This window comes from Synchiropus splendidus, chromosome 16 (genome assembly GCF_027744825.2).
Source record: "Synchiropus splendidus isolate RoL2022-P1 chromosome 16, RoL_Sspl_1.0, whole genome shotgun sequence".
NCBI classification, from domain to species: Eukaryota; Metazoa; Chordata; class Actinopteri; order Syngnathiformes; family Callionymidae; genus Synchiropus; species Synchiropus splendidus.
In genome coordinates this window covers 848,825-856,834 of record NC_071349.1, presented here as the reverse complement: position 1 = coordinate 856,834, position 8,010 = coordinate 848,825, and the positions used below count along the sequence as shown (strand labels likewise).

The 8,010-nt window shown below is 43.2% G+C and overlaps 2 non-coding genes across 2 annotated transcripts; both read right to left on the bottom strand.

The window, feature by feature from the left end:
* Positions 1-5,823: 5,823 nt before the first annotated feature.
* LOC128747889 (U5 spliceosomal RNA) lies at positions 5,824-5,936 on the bottom strand. The gene has a single exon (XR_008412732.1). It is a non-coding gene; the product is annotated as a U5 spliceosomal RNA (small nuclear RNA).
* A 1,208-nt stretch (positions 5,937-7,144) lies between these two features.
* trnai-aau (transfer RNA isoleucine (anticodon AAU)) lies at positions 7,145-7,218 on the bottom strand. Its single transcript has one exon. It is a non-coding gene; the product is annotated as a tRNA-Ile (tRNA).
* Between the last annotated feature and the right edge of the window lie 792 nt (positions 7,219-8,010).

Genomic DNA, 8,010 nt, shown 5'->3' with positions numbered 1-8,010 from the left:
TTTCCCAGGACCTGACCTGGAACACCAACACCACGGCACTGGCCAAGAAAGCCCAGCAGCGCCTGTACTTCCTGCGGAAGCTGAAGAGAGCCGGAGTTCCGTCCCCCATCATGTGCACCTTCTACAGAGGCACGATTGAGAGCGTTCTGACCAGCTGCATCACAGTGTGGTTCGTCTCTTGTACCATCGCCTGCCGCAAGACCCTGCCGCGCATGGTGAAGACTGCTGAGAAGATCATCGGGGTCCCTCTTCCATCCCTCCTGGACATCTACAAGGCTCGCCTCACTCGGAGAGCCCTGAGGATCGCAGGAGACCCCACCCACCCGTCGCACCGCCTCTTCACGCTGCTACCATCAGGGGGAAGGTTCCAGAGTCACCGGGCACGAACTAGCAGACTGAGAGACAGCTTCATCCACCAGGCTGTCATGATGCTGAACTCCCTTCCTACTCTGCCCCCGGGTCTGCACCAGGCACTTTTGGCTCCATCCACAGGGGCAGAGGATGTTGCCATGCTGCCATGAGCTAGGTGCTCCTCCCGGTGGTTGATGGACTGATGTGACGATTTTGTTGCATGTATCCTGCTGTCTGTGATCTTTATGTGGTGTCTGTGATCTTTATGTTCGTCTGTGATTGTATGTCGTGTCCAGGTCTGTGAGAACAGATATTTCATCCATGCTATATGTCTCGTACTGTAGCATATTTGACAATAAAGTTACCTTACCTTACCATACTTCTCTGCTCTCTGTGACTTCAGTTTAGGACTGAAGAGTTGTCAAGTTGGTGCCATCAAAGCTTTATTTGAGAGTAAAGCAGGGCAGATGAGGATTAAGGACTGATCCTAACTGTGGTTATAAGCCCAGGTTTCTCGTCAAATATGGCAAATATAGTAAAGTAAAGTATAAGGCAGCCACCCCGTCAAAACACCTGAACGTGTGTCTGTTAAACACAGTAGTTATCTCCTTTAAAACGGCTCCAGGTAGTGGAACTCCCTAATGTTTCTTCCTGGAATGTGTCGCTGAGCACGGCGGATCCCTTTCTTCACCGTCGAGTTTGTGTTTCTCTTCAGTTAGCAAGTACAGTTGTGTCACATTCCGCCCTGAGGGATTTTGGAAAGAGCGACACACCTCCACGAGAGCTCCACCTTAAACACACACTCTCCACTGTTCCGTGTGTCTTGGCAGTGAACACCTCTGCTAACCATGTGAGACATTTTTCCCTGCTGCAGCAGGGGAGCCGCTCAAAACACATGAGCAGGCCTGATGAGTGACAGAATTCTAGGCTTAGGTTCTGTCATATATTATTCCCTTTACATTACAGTCCCTATGTGACTGGGCTCCTCCTCATGAAACATGAAAGCCTCCTCCGTGGCTTACAGTCCTATCGCGGGTGTTGATCAACAGAATTTTCTTTCCTCAGGTAGATTTTTAGTTTGAATTATTTTTTTGGCTGCAGGGGCAAATTCCAATTTCAATCTTAACTGGGTTCAGGTGGGGTTGTAACCCTTCTTACCCTTTTTGAAGTGGGAAACAGTTAAACTCTTGCATAATAATGATAATGGACCAGATAAGAAAACCTCAGCTTGTTATAGCCAGTGGTACACCTCAATAAAAAACAACAACGTTTGTCAATCTTTTAGTGAACAAATCGGAAAGAAAACAAACTTTCACAGAGCTTTGGTGAATTCAACATAGCAATAGAACATAATTGTATAAGGAAAATATATGGAAAATTACCAAAACAAAAGGCGCCAAAAAAAAGAAAAAAAAACCCTTGTTTCCCTCCCCAAAGTTTGTAACATTGGGGCCCATATATGAACAAATGTGCTTGGTCCTATCCCACCACTTGCCAAGTGGGAATGTGGTCGTCGACTCCAATCTTGTGGATGAATCTTCGTTTCCTCTGGTTCCTGTGGCTCGCCACCCAGTGCACACTGGGAATTCCTCACGTGGTGCAGTCTTGACACACTGCTGTCTCTGTGGTAGGATGGTAGGATGTCGATCCAACCCGACGTATCAGGAATCCTTTGATCCGAACTCCAAAAAAACCTGACCTAAGCAGGCCAGAAGATGTGCAAAATTTCAATTAACTTGTTACATTCTACAGTCTGTCAGTTTCAAACAACTCTGAATGTCAAATAATTCAGTTGTACAACAAAAGAAAATCCAAAAGTTAATTTACAGTGATGACACCATAAAATAGATTCAAATAACACACGCCTGGGTACACAGTCGTTCCTCGACTTAGCCCATCTGTTCAAACACTGCCTTGTACAGGAACGTCATGTTGTTGGCGAGGTTCTGGAGGACCAGGAGAAGGTCCAGTTGACAAGCTGCATGGTAAGGTGGTCCTTCTTGTCTGGAGAACGCTGCTTCGTTTTCAACCTGAGAGAAGCAACCTGCATTCTCTCGAGTAAAGAGAGGTTTGAAACAGGTGAGTAACAACAACAACAATCTGTCTTCTAGAAAGTGGATGATGAAATAGCTGCAATGCATTTGAACAACATCAACAGACCACAATGATGGTAGTTTTCCCATAACGGGAGTCGAACCAGGGACGCTTGGGTGAAAACCAGGAATCCTGACCACTAGACCATTTAGAACTTGTATGAGTCAGCGATTTCGGCAAAATGGAACACATTCAGCAGTTCAGATCAGATTTCAACTGTCAAATATATCTGTAAAAACACTCAAATAGCACAAGTAGTACCATGCACACACAGCTTCAGGTATGATGAACCATGTCTATGATCATGGGACAAGGGACTGTCTGTCTGGATATTATATTTATAATCATAATCATAATAACAGAAGACGATCCCAGGTTCACATATGTTCATGGAACGATGGTTAAGAGTTGGGGTCTCCAAATTGACACCTGATTGCTTAAACTGTGTGTGCTTGGTTGGTTGGAACTAAAACCTGCAGCCCTTTCTGGAACAGTTTGGTGACCCCTGTTGAAGAGGATTGTCTTGAAGGGCTGTTTTTTTTCCAATCAACATCATGTCTGTCAGAGTGAATTCATGAATGAAGTTTTTATTGCAAGATAAAAAGGTCTCGTCCCTGGGTGGGCTCGAACCACCAACCTTTCAGTTAACAGCCGAACGCGCCACCGAGACATGCTGATACACAAGAATATATGGATCTGTGAACAAACGTTTTTCAGTTTTCATGGTTTGAAGATTGTGCAGAAGGATTGTGTGATTTAAGTCAGTGATAGCAATGTGTTTTTCAGCAAAGAGAGAGTGTGAAAGAAAGATGGTAGCAGTGCTTTAGAGAATAAATGAATAAAGAGATGGAGAGCAAAAGGTTCCACCATTTCATCTTTGCATCGACCAACACTGTCTTCCACTTCTTTGTCACAAACCTCATTGAACCGATCACATGGACATTGTGTTGTCACATGGCTCACATCACTTAGTCGTGTTGCAAAGCTTGTGTCCCAAAACAGTTGTACATAAATACCAATGGTGACAGTGAATCGCTCTGATGCTGAAATCTTGTCTCAGTGTTTTGCATTCAAATCTCTGTCAATCTTATTACACATGTTAAGTCAAAGTGGCAGCACAAGGTCAGAAGCACTAAGCTAATAGACTAACTAAGCAAGAACGAGGAATACGACAACCTATGGGACAGGGGTCCACCCAAAGGGGTTTATGGCTTGATCATGATCATGGTGACTGATCGATCGGAGCGTCCCGATGTGGTTCCCATACCAGGGGTCAAACAACGACACCATATGGGACGTACCTGGAATAAATGAGGAAGTTTAGGCAAAGGTTGATCACATCATTAACTGTAGCTAGGATTTGGAAGTGTAAAGCTGTCATAAAACTGGAGTAAAGTTTGTGATCCAGTGCTTCAATATTTCAGATCATCTGTTCAGATGATCTGCCCAGACGAGACACTGGAAAATTACGCCTGATGTTCCAGAATGCAACCTGATTCATCCAAAACCAACACAAACCTTTCACTTCACCAGCTTTCTGAAACAGGTGTAGAGCTGTAACTACTTCAGGCTCCATGTTTGCAGTTTGGCTAGTCACAGCTTGGTGAGTCCATCCACTACTACATGCCTTTCCACCAAGCATTACAGGTTGGGATGCAGTTGAAAACTGTGTCGATCTCAGGCAGAAGGTTAGGAATGAAGAAGGTCACAGAGAAGGTCACAGATTTTTGTGTTTTGCCAGACTTAACTGGTGAAATTAGTTCAAAGTACTGTGTGCTTTGCGGGTGAGTCAGCGATTTTGGCAAAATTACAAATCACGAAGAAAAAAATTAATGAAGAAGTGAAGGAAATGAAGGAAGGAAATTCTACAACGTTTCAGACTTCTGAGTCAGTAGGAACCCAAAATAGGCAAAAGAGCGACAGAGAGGGGCGAGGAGGGCAGACATCACAACATTTAGAAAATGAAGCTCAAGTATTCCAACCCACATTCATAACACTCACATTGCTATATTTTGGCTGATGCATCAATTTATGTACAGAGTGGAACTGAGTAGATACATATCTTGAGCTGACATGGACTTAAAGAAATAGAGAAGCTGAGGAGCCGAACTGAGTCGACCGCATGTTTGAAAATCTGCGATTGTCAATTTGTGAAAGTGAAGGTTCCTTGACAGGAATCTGTGCAATGGTGTTCTTGTGTAAACAGTAGCTTCCTTCCAAGCAGTTGACCTGGGTTCAATTCTCAGGCTTTGCCAATTGTTTTTGCCATCTAACCATGGATGGCAGAATATTTGTGCCTCAACTGTCAACACCACAAATGTCCCATTAAGGCTGGACGCGGACGACCAACACATAGGTCTCAATGGGATAAAAATCAATGTCTGCCTTGCGTTGTTGGAAGGACTCGAAGCTACGGGGGAAATCCCCAATGGATTTCAGTTCCATGGCCTTCATCACTCGTGCCTTCAGTGGATTTGTGAATGGTCAGAAGAAACCAGTTCTTTGAATCACGAGTGAATGGAATGGGCTACGTGCAGTGGCTGGGAATCGAACCCAGGTCAAGTGCTTGAAAGGCGGCCATCATCATTGTTGCTTGAAAGATGAGGAAGAGATGATGTGATGAACTGATTTCTAATTCACCCAAAACTAAATTCCTGATGAAGTGGCTGAGTAACAGTGTTGTTGTGGCTGAGTGGTTAAGGCGATGGACTAGAAATCCATTGGATTGTACCCACATAGGTTCAAGTCCAACCAATAACGTTGGTGTGTGTTTAGGATGCTTTGGTCATTTTGAGTATGCAGAACTGTCACATGACAATAGTGTTGTGCCTTGAGGTGGAATACGCCGCATGAAGTGATGTTGTGCCCACCAGGAATCGCTCTGTGGAACCGTCACGTAACACAGTGTGCATGACTTCATTGGTCTTCAGCTGACTGGAGTTCAACCAGACTGTATGCTGTGACAGTCCAACAATTCAAGGCAGGGTCTGATCTTTTCATGAAGTCTCTTCAAAGTATTGGGTGAAACCCTTTGAATGCAGAAATCAAAAAATTCCAGTCCCCTGGAAAACGTACGGGCTGACAGCACTGTGAAATTACCAACTGAACACCTGTGGTCTCTAGCCACCAGCCTTTCCCACAACAGCCAAACGTGCTGACCAATTACGTCACAGAGACATGAGAATGAGGATCTCTACAAAAAGAGAGACACTTTGAGAGCAGGAAGACATGTTCTGAAAACCATGGAAATGGAGTGAATGCTCAATTGAAGTTAAACAACACACTCTGCTGCTTCATCGACACACATCTTGGGAATAGCAACTCCGCACTTGTGATCCAAAGTCGTTAATCAGACAGGTTTCATTGAACACAATAAGAAGCCCTACAAGAGCTGGGCATCAAAAAATTAGTAAATACTCATGTTGTTCTTCTACACGGAAATCTTTAGTAAAAGGCGAAAGATTTATATGATCTGAAGAGAAACATGAGCGAACTACTGACACTGAACCAGAGAAAGAGTTGTATTCTTCCACATCAACCTTTAACTCATGGTGTTGTTCAGCCTTTGAACAAACCAGCTCTTCAAGACAATCCTCTGCACCATCGTTCCAATAACATCTGTGAACTAGTGATCGTCTTCTGTTGTCATTGACCTGTTTTGCACACATATAAGTGATCAGAACACAAAAGAGAATTTTCTCATGTTCTGGAGTCGTCCGTCCTACATCGTGCTGGTCTCGGTCGCAAACATCATCCACAACTTTCCTGCTGTTCGGGAAGAGGGGAAAATGGACACATATCGCTCCGTGGAAACATACCACAAACAGTTTACACAACTTTGTGGTGATCATTTAATACAACAGTTAAATGCATTGTGTTGAATCTATTTATCCTGTGAGTTGATGTGCTGTTGTATGGTTGATATATACTTTGTTAAATTATCACCTACATATATATGTTTACATATCCATGTATGGTTTATATTTTGCAGAAATTCTGTAACAGAAGACTCATCACCAACTGCTTCAGTGTTGGTGAGACCGTCCACTTCCAGGAGCTGACCAGAGGACCACTGGCACAGACCACATGTTTTTGTCGCAGATGAAGCGTCTCCTTTGTGAACAGTTATCAGTGCACCACAACTGCTCGTTCAAGAGTCACCTACCTGTTTAACAGAGCAAAGGTCCTTGCATATTATAATTCATCTCTGCAATAAAACAAAGCTGTGTTCAACTCAGCTGTGTTTGTTGACATTTGATTGATTTTGATTTTTTTCTGTGAAGCCATTTTACACAAAAAGAAATGTTCAATATCAAACTCCTTATTTGCAAAATATAAAATAAAAGAACTCATTCATTTATACTCATCCAATACACACAGTAAAAAAGTCAAACTTGAAGTGAACTACTACACAAAAAAGCGATCCAGAAAGCTCTATATGTTTTCTTTCATATTTAGCCTGAATTCAGATCAGTTTTAAGGTTGGGATGTGCAATATCCTGTCAATAAAACAGTTAGTCAGTGGAGCATGAGGCGTGTGATCTCAGGGGCTGGTGTCAGGCAAATACAGAAGAGGAGAGGCATTTCCTCTATGAGAAGCTTCACTGAGGCATGAGCATTGAATAACAGAGATGAAATGGGGGAAGTTGCACATGTACAGGATAAAATAACAGAAATACCTTAAAGCTTTATGTCACAGTGGCCAGTATGGGGATCGAACCCATGACCTTGGCATTATTAGCACCACGTTCTAACCATCTGAGCTAACCGGCCAGTTGTAGGACTTATTATTCATACATTTCAGGTGATATTATCATATAGCAAGCTGGAGTTGGACTTGTCACAACAGTGTCTGTTTCTCCAGCAAGGATTCAAGGCCTTTCTTTCTCAATTCCATCTTCCTGATTGAAACGGATCCAAATTACAGGCAGATTAAGGAAGCAGATTAAAGGTGTATTCTTTTTGAAGGAGCCACCAAACCGCGCCTTTGAAACAGGCGTGAGTCATCTGAAGTTGGAGCTGAGATTATTATTCATACAAGAAATGTATCAAAATAGTAAAAGTAGTTTACCTGCAAAGTTTCAATGTTCAGCACCGATCGAAGCCTTTGAATCACATTGACCTTTGAAACATCACGTACCACAACATGAACATTGTGTTCATCACTGAGAGTCTATTCCTGAAATAGATGGTGACTCAGCTATGTTTGTTATATATGTTATTTGGTCTTTGTCTCTCGCTCAACACACGCACAAATCAAGCTCATGCGCTAAATATATGGAGCATAAACAAATGGATCAATGAGAGACATTGGTGTTTACAGACGACACAGTTGATCTTTCATTGGACTCAACAATGAACTACAGGTGGTCAGATGCATGAGAGCGTGGCCATGTGTTTCCAGTGTTTTGAGCAGCTCTGTGGTCACCTGCTTCATGCTTCAGACTGCTGAGCTGCCTCTTGTGATTCTCTGCAATGGGCCACCAGGAGAGTCAGATGTCAGATGTGGCAGTGAAATGAGGGGTGAAAGGGGATAATAGTAACAGCTGAAAGATTAATCTCAAA